The sequence below is a fragment of the Typopeltis vanoorti genome, chromosome 25, assembly GCF_054136105.1.
Source record: "Typopeltis vanoorti isolate ZY-2024b chromosome 25, IOZ_Tvanoo_1.0, whole genome shotgun sequence".
Classification (NCBI taxonomy): domain Eukaryota; kingdom Metazoa; phylum Arthropoda; class Arachnida; order Uropygi; family Thelyphonidae; genus Typopeltis; species Typopeltis vanoorti.
Window position 1 is genome coordinate 50,093,908 of NC_143573.1, and position 14,258 is coordinate 50,108,165.

A 14,258-nucleotide genomic window follows, 5' to 3' on the forward strand; every position below is an offset into this window, starting at 1 on the left:
GGCGATGGAAAGCCATTTATAATATAGAAAGAACACATTATGTTAATCATGCATGCAAAGTTGTTTGTTTTGCTTTGATGCATATGCTGAAAAAATTACTTTATTTTAATAAAAGAAATGAAGAAATTGTATAACTGTTTATTTGTATTTCAAATAACTAATTTTTATAACTAATGTTTATTTGTATTTCAAATAACTAATTTTTATAACTAATGTTTATAACTAATGTTTATTTGTATTTCAATATTGTCGGGCAGGAACAAATATTATCTTAGCGTACATATATCATCATAATAAGATTTTAAAAGGTTCCTTTTGTATTTTTTATAATCAGTAAGTCCAACTTTAGTTGAATATATATTTCATAACATAGAGGAAACTGATTGTATATATGTATGAAATGTATATATGAAAATACATACATTTGATTAAAAATGTGTACTTTACTTCTAGCATATAATTTATATATAACATAATGTAGTTTATAATATAATTTTATATATAATGGACTATATATATAGTCATGGGAATGATATTTTCAAAGACTAGATATAAATTACGAAAATACGCAGTTTCATTAAAATTAATCTCATTCTGAATTATTCGAAGAATACATGAACTAGATTATAAATATAGGTATTATTATAAATATTTATGAATGTGATGGAAATGATTTTTTTTGAGATGGTATAAATTACACGCTTATTGGTTTGCAAGTATTTATGACCTTGCAAGGGTTCAAGGAAGTTATGTTCTTTAATTTCTCAAAATCATAATGCAACTGTGATTAGCTAGAATAAGTATGGTATGATAGATTGTGTAGATTTAAGCCTATAAAATGCATAGTTCACTAAATTAGCGCAACTAGACATGAAAAAAAATATTTAAAAAAACATTAAACAGTCCTTTCTGTTTTGGATATTCGATATGATTTGAAGAATTTGTTACTTCTTAAAATAAAGCAGTTTCATCATTTTCATCAGATGGTGCTTGCGTTGAAAGATTTTTGACATTTTATTGGAAAAATAACTGCTGCAAAATCGTGCTTATATAGATTCGAAGTTCTTAATTTTAAAATGAATACTTAAAAGTACCGATGTGTTTAAATAAAATGTTGCTTTACAGCAAAAATGTTTTAAATCTTATATTTTTATTGCCTAAAAGTGTTCTTATAACAGAAACGAAAATTACATTGAACAATTTCTGGCCGATGCAGCAACATAATTGAAAATATCCACTTCTACTTAGAAAATTAATGGTCACCTAAAGTCATATATTTCCTCTACTTTTTTTCTTTCTTTCTTGTTAGCACATGTATTGCACAAAGTATTTGACAATATGTAGTATATCAAGGATAGTTAAATTTATTTTAATCTTTATTAAGAATTCAATACAGTTTTGTCAAGGAGGATTTTTGGCATGGAAAGGACTGATTTATATTCAGTTAATAAATCTTCGTTACATTTTTATTATATTCACCTATGTTTGCTTTTGTTTTTAAGGTTAATTTTAAAATATGAATTTAAAATAAAATTTTAAATCCGATATTTTAACGTTTTACTGATTTCATCCTGTCTACCCCTTGATAATTTGTCAAATTTTTGAGGCTTTTATTTGTATAAAATTACAGATATTGTACATTTGTATAATAATAATAATAATACGAATACAGTAATGAAGTATCGTATACTGTATTCCACTTTAACAGTGCTTGATAAATAGCATTAACGTGATACGAAACTATATACGATTGAATTCAATACGAAAAATCTGATATCAAGTGCTATCTGTGCTATTTGTTTTCCCCACATCAGCTTGAAGTTTACATGAGAAGAACGAACTTGAGAAAGATAATAATAAGTGAAGTTGATATTTTCGAGAATTTTATGGATAATAAAAGAAAAACAACTAACGAGATTTATAGGAAACTTACTAAACCTTCTTTATTAAAGATGCTTTAAGATTCGCATATCTGCAAAATCTTGATATTACATTTCAATTTTGTATTTTGTTTGTTCATTTGCAAAATTGTTCGTTTTTTTTTTTGTTATTTTCCTATATGCAATCGAAGGATTGTGAGGAAATTAAAGTAGGCTTGCTATGTAAATGTATAATTTAATGTAATATGGGCTTACATAATGAAACAACTTTATGTTCCCATTAAATTGGAATCATAGGTGAAAGGATAAATGTGGACAAATTGAGTATCTGCTAAACTTTTGAAAATATTCTGAATGATTCGTGACTCTGAATGGGAAATTTAATTATGATTTGCTATGCCGTGATCATTTGTAAGGATTGCGAATGCTTGACAAGATATAATAATAAGGAGTTCGGACATAAATTGTAATTATATCAAACAAAACTCATGATTAATTGGCATACATATATGTGTTGTTTTTCCAGACCGAGTAAAATCCGAAAACGGGCTTATTATTATTCTTTGTTGGCTGTTATCAGTTAAAAAGAGTCAATATCATTCATCAAATGTACCAAGGTATCTTTCCGTTTATGGTTGTTTTAAAAGGAACACTGTGATTATTCTTTGCAAAAATGAATCTTGCTTCAGATAGATTTTTCTTGTTCCTGTTGATGGCTAATTTATTAAGCGTAGATTTTATAATCATCTGAAAATTAATCGTCAGTCAATCAGGAATAAAGAATGGATTTGAAGAATGACAAAAATGTTCATGGCTGCTAAATATTACTGCAAGAAGATGAGATAAACTTCCTTCTAATCAAAATCTGCATAACCTATAATTTGTCACAAAAAAGTCTTAATGCTTTTAAGACTTTTGTTTTCATTTTGGTCTACTGTTCATGTCATTTTAACAAAATTCTGTTTCGTAATTTGAACGCAGAGACTCCAGTTCTTCTATGCCCCACTTCGCCACCTGGTTACGAGGTCAGGGAATCCCCGACTGGCAAAAGAAAAGCTGCGACCGTCGACGTTAGGACCAAACAGTGTCTCCTCTACGTAAAGCTTACCTCAGCTGCCGTAATTGACCCTAGAGGAAGGGGAAAGGGCGGAGTATTTTTTTCTCATTTTTTTTTTCTTCAGCTGCTACTGTCTGACGTCGGATGTAGGTCTTCCTGTTTACCAAAAAGTAGGACATCGAGAGGGAATTGGGGAGTGGGACAATTTGAAGAACTACGAAAGAAAAAATTGTCAGTTTTTGCGAGTCTTGGACAAGGAAATTTGCAGCGTTGGAATTGTTCTCAAATTACTCGCCCTGAGTGGAGGAGAAGTGAAGTATAAGGGATGCTGGACACATTGCAAAACGAACACAATTGGGACAAATTTTTAACCAGCCTTAATTCAATTATTCATCTTTTGGCTGGATTTCTTAAATAAACATAACACAAGGCTACTTATTATTTTATTTTTCACATGTCAAATGAATGCTTCAACAGGAATGATTTAGTAAAATTATTTATATATTCAAAAGGAAATCCTGAATCCATGCTAACATCGTTTTGTTTTGTTTTCCCTAGTGTTTTTCATTTAATCCATTTTTAGTGTTTTTCCATTGAATCGTTTAAAATGATTGACTGAGATAAAAATGATATGGAAGGTATTCTGTTGATAACTGAAAGTATAATGGACAAGTAATCATACTGAGTTTTATTTTTATTTTTATTATTTTTTTAAAGCGATGTTGAAACTAATTCCAGTATTTACAAGATATTCAAATTGTTTTGTTTATAATTTTTGGAACTTATGTTGCAAGTACAATAATACCACAAAATCTGTCACAAAATTTTTGCCACGATTACATTATATAACGTTTGTATACATGCAGACGATAGTAAAAATCAGCAAAAGATATTTATCTCTCTGCTTTCTAATCACGATGAGATTTTATATATTATTATCATTATTACATATCTCCTCCATGAACTCCCAGGACTCATCACGAGGGGGAAACTACCCATTAAACGCATTTTACTAATTAACTGCGTGTATTCTCAAATCTGCTTGCTTTATGGGAGGAGAAGATAGAAATCTGGGTTTCTGAAGGAAATATAATAATATCTAAAAAGATGTAGATCTTTTTAGCAAAGATCATTGACTTCTTTTTTCTCCAATTTCCTCTGACATCAGTGGTTTGCTAATAGAATGTTAACCAGGAGACCGCAGAGTTTCCTATTGTCATGGACATTGTTCGATTACAGCAGGTGGTGATTGCAATCTTGGCCTAAGGTGAAGGTATCAGTCGTTGGTTAGGGTGGTGCAATGTGATCTCTCTCTCTTTGTGTGTGTGCGTGTGTGTGTGTAGAATAACGTGCCTGTTAATCAGAAAAAACCTGGGTTCAAATCCCGTCTACGACACGAAACATATTTACATAAATTTTCAAATATAAGTTAGCTAAGCTCATATGGAGATGATGGCGTTTTTACCCTTGCAAAAACCAGAGAAAAACCGAAGAGCCCACACAATTAATTAAGACGTAATACACAGCCTTAGAACTTATCTCTTTTGGTGTAAATCTAATATTTAATATCAGCATAGATGATATTAAATATTATCATCACTTTTGATAATATTACTATCTACTTAAGATTTTCTTTGAAGTACTTTGATTCAAAGGAAGGAAATAGTGTATGGTCTTAGAATTAAGTAGGATTAGCCAGGATGGTATCGATGGACACTGCCTTCTCCAGAAGTGTTCTGCTAAGGACAAATACTGTAAAGTGTGAAGGAAACATGACAGTTACAGCCTATGCATGAGTCCTAGAACTAGGGCTCTTGCATAGGTGAAATATGCCACTCGATGCACTGTATCGACATTACTCAACACACCCCTGCAGTTAAAAAACACACACCAAAAAAAACATTACAGCAGTTAAAATGCATTGCAGTTTGGATAAACTGTTTGAGTTTATCAAATTAAGCAATGCATGCAAAATAGTGATAATAATTTACCGAAAAAAACTGATATGTGGATCAAAGCACACAATAAAAGATAAACAACCATGCCACCGTGGGTTTCGATCTTTGACGGGTCACAGTATAGAAAACCCTCTACCTCACTTTCAGTTGAAAAATATCTCATATAAAGAATTTTTTTTACTTAATGTTTATGTTTTTATTTAATCCTGAGAACAAATTAATTTAAGAGATTCCGATGCTTCGTGACCATATATTATTATATGCTATCAAATTGCATTGTCAGAAAATACAAGTTTTTGTGTTTAATGATTATATTATATACCGATCTTTACCGTTTATTACAGGCTGTATCTTTAGGTTTAATAACTTTAACTGGTTTATATATATATATATATATATATATATATATATATATATATATATATATATATATATATATATATATAAACAGAGAGAGAGAGAGAGAAATAGAAATGATCAAGACGATAGCTGATTTTATCAATGATTACAAGTAATGAAAATAATCAAATGATAGAGAAATGTTATAGTGTATTCGTATATCAATAAAAATTCATGTAATGCAATTTCTTGCATACTCATTAATTTTGTTTAATGATTTTTAGCCTCTAAGTAATGCATTATTATTATTATTATTATTATAGTGATAGTAGTAGTAGTAGTAGAAGTACTATATTTGGAATATTCTGAATGCAGCACAATGAACAAAAACTAAAACTTTGTAGTAATGAAGCTATTCCATTACAAAAGGTGGTGGGTAAAAAGGAGTAGCTCTATTACCATAAGCCTCAGCCTTTTTTATTTATTGTACAACGATCATGTTACATCATCAAAATTGAAATTTCGTCGCTTTGTTTCGGCATTTCTCCATCAAAGCTTGTCCTTTCCTCATGACCAGGGTGACCGACCACCCAGCAAAAATATTTCGTACTAACTTATGCAGGAAAAAGGTACTAGATCTGAAAAAAAAGTACTAAATTTTCATTTGCTTTCGTTTCACTCTATGTAGGGCATTTTACGATATTACTACCTTATTATCATAAGTGAAATCAATGTCAAACCGCTAAATTAACACATGTACAACAAATATAAAAAAATAAAAAAAAAGTCAAAACTCACCTCACTGTAGTCATCTACAAGTCCAAGAGCTGCAGTTGTCAATCATCATAATAGAAGTCCCAGTTGTAACTCTAACACTTCACATGTGTATTAATTTACCATATAATTTTTAGTGTTTAAATAATGTAACATTAAATCTTCAGTTATTTATTATGCTATAACACTGGAAGTATTTATTCATTATTTTTAGCAGATTTTTCTAAATTAATTAACTCTTCAGAAATAGTAAAATCTGTAGCTGATGAATGTTTAAATTTTTCTTTTGTCAAAAGGAGTCCGTTCATCAAAGGAGTTTTTTTTTTTTTTTTTTTTTTGAGATTTCATTGCGTGAATCTACAGCCAAAGCATTTTTAATAAAGATAGTTACATTTAGTGCGTCCACACTATTTTCTTAGCAATTTCACTATCAGGAGCAATTGTTTTCAATAGAGTTGGAAGAGTATCCATAAGCCACAAAAGCAGATTGTGTTTGTCATTCAGGCCCGTTCAGTTGGTTTGCGCCTCCTGAATGCAAAATTTTGTGCCCCCCTTTCCATTAAAAATTAAAAGATCCCGAGTACAATAACACGTTACGAATCATTTTATTATACTGCACATTAAGAGGAATGTATATTAAAATAAAGAAAAAAAAAACAAATAGTAAAAAACCTTATTTTTATATAATAAACAAACATACTCCTATAATGTAACATGAAACACGACAAGAAAAGAAGAAGACTCTCAGAATAACTCAGCGTGCAATTGAACGTAGGATTTGTAACATCAGCAAAATGGAACATGTTAGAAACACGGAACTAAGAAAGCGATCAGGCATAAAAGATGTGGTAACTGCAGTATATGAAAGCAGGATGAGATAGGCAGGTCACATAGCCAAACTCAGGAATAACAGATGGACATATAGAATATTCAACTGGCAACAAGAATAAATAGAAAACCAGGAATACCACCTACAAGATGAGAAAATCCACTAGTGAAATCTATGGGTATAACATGGAAGAGAGAGGCTCAAGATCGAGATCGTTGGAGGCACCTTTGTGACCTGCACTCATGGAGAAATCCGGAGTGAAACACAGGTTCATCAAGAAGAAAACTCAAGAAACTCCTAGAATGTTTGTTCAGTGTGCTTGAAAGCAGTGATTAAAGTACGTTGTGTTGAAGCTCGTATCATTTATTTAACTACCCAGCGACTCAGCCCCTCACTGAAATCTCTCACATTCGAAGGTGACAAATATGCACAGACAGTTCAGTGTATTATTTATTCCCTATTTTTTATGAACGTGTTCGATTATATCGCCCCTAAATTGTGCCTCCTGGGTTGTTTGCACCCCTGGACGGAAGGGACCTGTCTGCATGCTATGCGCATAATCTTAATTCTGCCTTTTGAATTTATTTTCCCGACTAGAATTTGGAACTGGATTTAAACAATGACATTATACCTGGTGATTTCTTTTAGATTCTACATTCTGCTTGTGTTTTGGAGTGTTTGCATAACGAATCAATAGACATTTGCTACCATTAATGCTTATATCACAAAATTTACAATAAGCAGTGTGTCCTTTACTTTTACCTGAATAAATCCAGGATTTAAGAATGGGATCCTCCAACCATTCTTCTTTGAATTTTTGCTTATATGATTTTTTCGTCTTTTTTAGATGAACCTTGTAAACCTGAATTTGAATCATAACTGACATCACTTTCTCTTTTATCTGAATTACCTGTGTGAGAAGTGGTTTCTTGTGAGTGGGAAAGGCTGGCATTGAGATATTCACTTTCAATTTTATGTACTTTACTGACTGAATGAATGACTTTTCCCCTGAGATTTAGAATCAAATTTAAATTTAGAAAGTTTTTCTTGTCCATGTTTAAAAGTAAAATCTAAATAATAATATTTTCGATGAAGAATTAAAGAAGTTTTTGTTAATAAAATTAATAAAAACACTGGACTTCTTATAACGCGCGAGAAGTGTTTGAACAGCGAAGAATATATTTTCATTGACTAATGCCAGTTGGATTGCGTGAGTACGGGATCGTGGGGGGGGGAGAAGACTAGCGAACAGTGAGAGGGGTAGGAAAAAAAGGGAAATCATATTCTCGTGTCATTGAACGTGATATATGGGGAGGTGGGAGAAGAGAAAATATTAAACTCATATGTCTAACTGTCATGTTGTTATTGTTATTATTATTATTATTCGGAAGGGGAAAAGTACTAGATCTGTTGGTGAACGTACTAAAACACTAAAAATTTATAAAAACGTACTAGATCTAGTACGAAAGTACTAGATGTGGTCACCCTGCTCATGACCAAAGAATCAAATTTTAACTCGTAAGATGTAAACCGTTTTCAACAACAACAAAAAAAAAATAATAAATAAATAAATAAATAATTAAAATAGAAAGAAACCAAGAAAGTTGCATTTTTCTTTAGGTTTAACTTTAACTGTTATATATAAAATTGCTTGGTATCTTTAACATATATATATATATATTAGTTGAAAACATGTTACTTCTAGGAGGAGGAGGAGGAGGCCTAATTTATGTGGATATTTTTGAAGTTATTTAAGTATTGCACCGACTCTTATTCCAGTATATAATTGGTCAATCTCAGTATTTTATTATCTTTTATTTTTTAGATGTTCTACTTTACTGTGTTCTGGTACTGTTATATCAATGAAGCTTAATTTCTTCTTCTCAACCACATATATGTTATAATTATGTTCTAAATGTCGATTTGTCTGAATTTTAAAATTCCATAGTATTTTCATCCTTCAAATGATTTTTTGTTCTTATTCAGTGATTTTTCGATTGTATGTTATTATAATTATCGTTATTAATACTAATTAGATCAATCTGTGTGTGGTGAAAGACTAATTGTGGATATTCTGATATAATTACGGCTAATTCCTCTTAGTGTAAATTTCTAGCTTCATCGTAGTTGGCTGTAGCAAATACAGCACTGTACGTTTTTGTTTTCAGAATTTTTTTTTTTTTTGAAAAAAGTTTTAATTCCCAAAACTTAAATATCATCTTATGTCAAGTTTAGTTATAATTTTCGTAGTAATTGTTTGTAGTTCCGAAGCAAAAAAATTAATTATTAAAAAACTGGATTAGAATTCTTACTATTCCTGACTTTTATATCTAATTTCAAATTTATATTCCGTGAGATATTTAAGCTATAAAGCTTCCATTAAATCAATCCGTAAAAATTTCAAAAAATTGTATATACCCCTGACTGAACGACATCAAAATGTTGTCTGGTTTTGGTTATTAGAAAAAAAAAATAAATAAATAAAAATACAGGGAAATTGCTTTTTTTTTTCTTTTTTTTTTCACTATTTAAATTTTCAATGTCGTTAAATATCTTTCATATCGATACATAGCTGTTATTTCTTCAATTGCCAAATTAGTAATAATTAAAACGGAGCAATAAAAAAAACTAGTATTGTGCTTTTTTCCCATGATAATTATCATTCCTGTTTTGGGATGATAATTAAAGTGAACAGAAGCGCAATACGTACATTTTAATTTTATATTTATATTTATCTCAGTTTATACTTGTCTTAATAAGATAAATGAGAAATTTTTCACAATACACATCCGTAATAACTGTATTCGGAATAATGTTATTTCTTTATTTGAAACAACGGAAAGATAGTATGAAATGTGAGAAGTGAAATCATTCTAAACGGAGAATATTGTAATATAAGTGCAACTAATGCTTTTTTATTTGGTTGAAATGTTTTAAGCCTTTGGATAGGTCTTCAGCTCCTTCAGAAAACTGGGCAGCCTTTGATTCCAATTAACTCTGTGCTCATAACCGACTTGAAATGTAAAACAAACTGAGCCTATTCTTGAATACTACGAACAGAAACTGTAATTTTTGTTCGTAAACGTAATTGGAAGATGGGGAGAACGATGGCCGATGCTGCTATTGTACATTCCATAACGCATCAAGGGAAATAATAATAATAAAAAAATCATATTAATAAAAAAAGCGGCTATAATTATTTCTCCTTGTATATTCATCTACACAGAAGCATGGGTGTGTTCTTACACGCTAACAAACACCTGGGTACTGGAGGACAAGTAAAGTGTAGTGTCGCTAGTAGAAAATGTCATTTGACCCCTGAATCTATGACCGAGTTTGCGACTAAAATAGTAGTTTTTGTTAGCTTAAAGGGTCTTAGTTGTTGTGTTGTTGGCACATAAAGAAAACGAAAAGTGTTTTATTTCTTCTTCCCTTAGGGTTTGAGTGCTCGTGAATTGTTTAGATGGGCAAAGTAGCCCTTAGTGCTGTAGGTCGGTATGTGCAGATGTCACCGTTTGTCCCTCCCCTTTCGCTATAAACGTAACCTGCTGGAAGCTGGCCACACCTTCACTGCCAACAGAAGCGCCACTTAACACGGGTCCAGACAGAATTATTGATTAAACAGCTCTGCTCTGCTCTACTGGCCTATGTTTTGTTCTATTCAGCCCTCCCCCACCCTATTCCTTTTCTCGTTCTGCAGGGAATGTTTTATATATATATATTTGCCCGTTCATGGAATGATTTCAGGAATAAGGTAAACAGTTCTCAGATGCACGATAATGAGGGTTTTTTTTTTCCATTTCTAGGAATGAAGGGGGTGGGGGAAGCCAACGGTTAGAATGCCGAAAGCACAACAAACTTGATTGTCAAGGATGTATAGACACTAGACGCTGCTAAAATTTTTTTTTTTTTTTAATTAATTAGCTAAGCCAACGGAAGTGCACCGAATTTTATTCTACGTCAAATACTTGCAACTCTTTTAGCAATCTATTTGTGTAAAGAAGTTGATTTTTTTTCAGTATGATATCAATTCATCGATCATTAATTTATTGATTTTTAAAGATTTTATGCGCTTTTCAGAACTTCAAAATTAGTTGCATAAACTGAATTCCAATTTATGCAACTGATATATGATTCCATCTCCCCCTCTCCCCAACGCGAGACTGCCCGGTTGGGGTTTCCCACAGTCGCATAATTATAGTGGACCCTGCACTATAAGCGGGATAAAAAAACTATAAAGAGGAAGACGTTTAGACTACAATATATTAAAAGTTCTATTAATTTGAAAGGGATATTTTACATAATTCTTACTTTACAATTAAATATTTTAATACTTTTTGGTATAAGTCAAAATATATCCCATTCCTCTGTTATTTGTTATGCATGTAGCGGAGTAGTAGAGTGTCTCCCCCCCCCCCCCCCGCCGTGTGTGTTCTTGGACTACTTGGAGGTATCAAGCTGTAATAATAATAATACTTTTCCTGCGACTTAAATTTTTACTGAAAAATATTAAGGTTGCGTGTGTGTTATGCTATCTACTCCACAGTTTTGCACTTATGGGCAGCATATCAAGGCTCGCTTCTGTCGGTAAATTATGACCTATCGGTAAAGGGTGGGGTATGAAGATCAGTGGGCCCTGAACGCACGCACCCGCGCGTGCACACGCACACAACAGTTTTCGTACAAGTACAAAACTTCCTAATCGACAGCGATGTTTTTTCTTATTCCGATAGAATTTACGCAACAGATAAGCGAGGTAAACTTTTAAAAATCAAATGTGGGCGCAGAAGTTGGCAGTTTAGTAATACAAGTTTTCCATATGGAAAACTCTTTAATGATGCCATCGAAAGCGGACCAAACACCCTTTGCTCTTAGATATTCTCAAAAGCATCATATCAAACAACTAGGCTTAACAGAGAAAACGTTTTACTTTTCCTCAAGTGAATATTTAATCACAAACGTAAAGTTCATAACATAAAAACCCTCAATTACATAATACCAAAACACAAGTGCACACTTTTGTCCTTATATGAGCCCGTAAGATGGCGAAGCAGCTTATAAAACTGAACTTTTGTGCTTGCGTTACGTTAGATTCAATTTTGAAAACTTGGCGTCAATAATCTGTTGCATCAGTTCTAGGAAAAAAGTTTGGGTTTTTAAGGAGAAGAAAAAAAAAAAATGCAAACAATTCAAGACAACTCGCTGTGATTCTTACGAGGTTGAATGAAAAACGTGAAACATATTTCAAGTTTAAAATTAAAATTAATTTTGCATTTTCCTTGGTTGTTAGTTAAGAATTTTTTTGTCCTACTAAACATATTACAACGAGCATAATTTTATTTTATTTCTGAGTGTATTTAAATAACCACCTATTTTAGTGAAGAATAATGCATTTCCACAATTTTTCTTTTCAGTTGTTTCTTTTAATTACCACATTTTCTAAATATGGTAATTAAAGACGAAATTTGTATTCAATTTAATTTACTAATATGAGTTAATACGAATAACAGTTCGTATTCGATGATACTTTTCGACGCTTTAGACATTCCCCCCCCCCTCCTTGAATAAGGACTAAACACTTCACAACTATTCTTTTTATGACAAATCCGCTAAAACAGTGACCACTTTTTTCTTTCTTCCACACTGATTAAGGATCGTATGTACGTTCTACTAATGACATCATGGAAGACATATCGTGAAACGTGCTGTAGACCTACTCAAGTGAGTTCGAGTTAGCCTTTTGAGACGGATATAGCCCTTCCCCCATACCCGATAGCTCTGGTTTTTCTTCTCACAAATCAGATCTGAAACTAGATAAAATAACGAATGAAGAGACCGAATCTGTGTATTTTGTTAGGGCTGTGGCATCCGCCATCCTGTCTCCGCTTTGACTTTTGGATTGTTTGTGTGTGAGTTTCCATGGCGGTTGATGACGATTATTTGCGATAATGGTTATGCCAGGAGAATTTCTGCACCACTTAACATAATTACTTTTCCCTCAGGATTAACTGTTTGGTCTCCTTGTCATTCTCTTACAGACCACTCCGTTTGACAGACAGCTCAGTAACACATTTCAACGATTATCACATCAAATAAATTTCTTTTACTTTGTAGCAGTTTCACGATAGTGGTTTAAAGGTTGTAAATCATTGAACTTGCCAAATTATCCTTGTGTCATTGGTTTTGCAGTTAGGTTTTGTTCAGATAGAAGCAGTGTCAAGAGATTAATGGCATTGTTTGAATCACTAATACACATTTTTCAACAATTTCTCTATCTATAAATAAGCTACTTCACTTGTAAAATTATTAAAAAAAAACAAAAAAACATTGCTTTTTCAAAGAGCTTGAACAGAATCAATGAACAAAAAACAACTTATCTAGATTATTGTTGCCTGAATAATGACTAATGCATCATCTACAATTTAAACTGAAAATATGATACATTAATACTCGTTTTTATTTGCTTATGAATAATTTAGAAAGTTCCTAGGTCAGACCGGTATGCTAAATGTTAACTTAAGATGTTAAAAGTCAGCCCAGTAGGTATTTTTAAGGCTGTTTTCGGATCTCCAGAGCATAAGAAACTGTGCTAATTACAATAGTAATATTGTACTGCCTCAGCTCTTGTTTTCCAGAAGAAAATGAAAAGAGTGACTATTTTCCGCGAGTGTGCTATGAAAAACATATATTCATATTGAAAAAAAATACAAATATAAAAATTGTCGAATGTCATCTGTTGTTTTTTTTTTATTTTATTTTGATAATACAAATATTTCTTACGGCATGCATTTAAGATCTGTCGACTATACGAGGGTGTGTTGAAAAGATGTGATAATTACCTTGAAGGATTTGAAGTAGAACCATGTAACTTACACATTATTTTGCGTATTCCCCACGAAGTGTTATTCACTTGTTACAACGCTGCTGCATCATTTGCAATCCTCTGAGAAAAAAAAAAAAAGTCTTTCTCTTGTCGCACAAACCAGTCCTCAGTTGTAGATGTGACTTTATTATCTATGGTAAATTTTGTTCATTTCAACTGTTTCTTTAAATTTGGGAATAGGAATAGTCAGATAAGGCTAGGTCTGGCGAATAGGGTTTCATGAGCAGTGCTCTGCTCAGTTTCCTGCGGCATTTTTTCTTCATTACTTCCGTCAGAGCTGTTGAATAAACTACTGCTGTAACAGTTTCACCTTTTTGAGATACTCAGTAAGGATTACACCATCCATATCCCAAAGGACAATGGCACTTTGGAACCTTTCCTGCTGACTTTTGGGTTTTGAACTTCTTTGGCCATGGAGAATCTTTGTGTCTCCACTCCATTGACTGTTGTATGTTCTCTGGGTCATAGTGATGAAGCCATGTTTTATCAACAGTCATAATACGAGTCACAAAAAATTTGCACCCTGATTTCTCAAAAT

General features: G+C 32.1%; 1 protein-coding gene and 1 long non-coding RNA gene across 3 annotated transcripts in view; one reads left to right on the forward strand and one right to left on the reverse strand.

The window, feature by feature from the left end:
- LOC150092736 (uncharacterized) overlaps positions 1-14,258 on the forward strand; it is a 109,019-nt gene that overhangs the window by 1,981 nt on the left and 92,780 nt on the right. The gene's annotated exons all lie outside the window — the stretch shown is intronic.
- Positions 5,858-14,258, reverse strand: part of LOC150092737 (uncharacterized) — a 109,858-nt gene continuing 101,457 nt past the window's right edge. The window contains exon 3 of the long non-coding RNA XR_016550504.1: positions 5,858-5,872. This is a non-coding gene — a long non-coding RNA (uncharacterized LOC150092737). The remainder of the gene's footprint in view (positions 5,873-14,258) is intronic.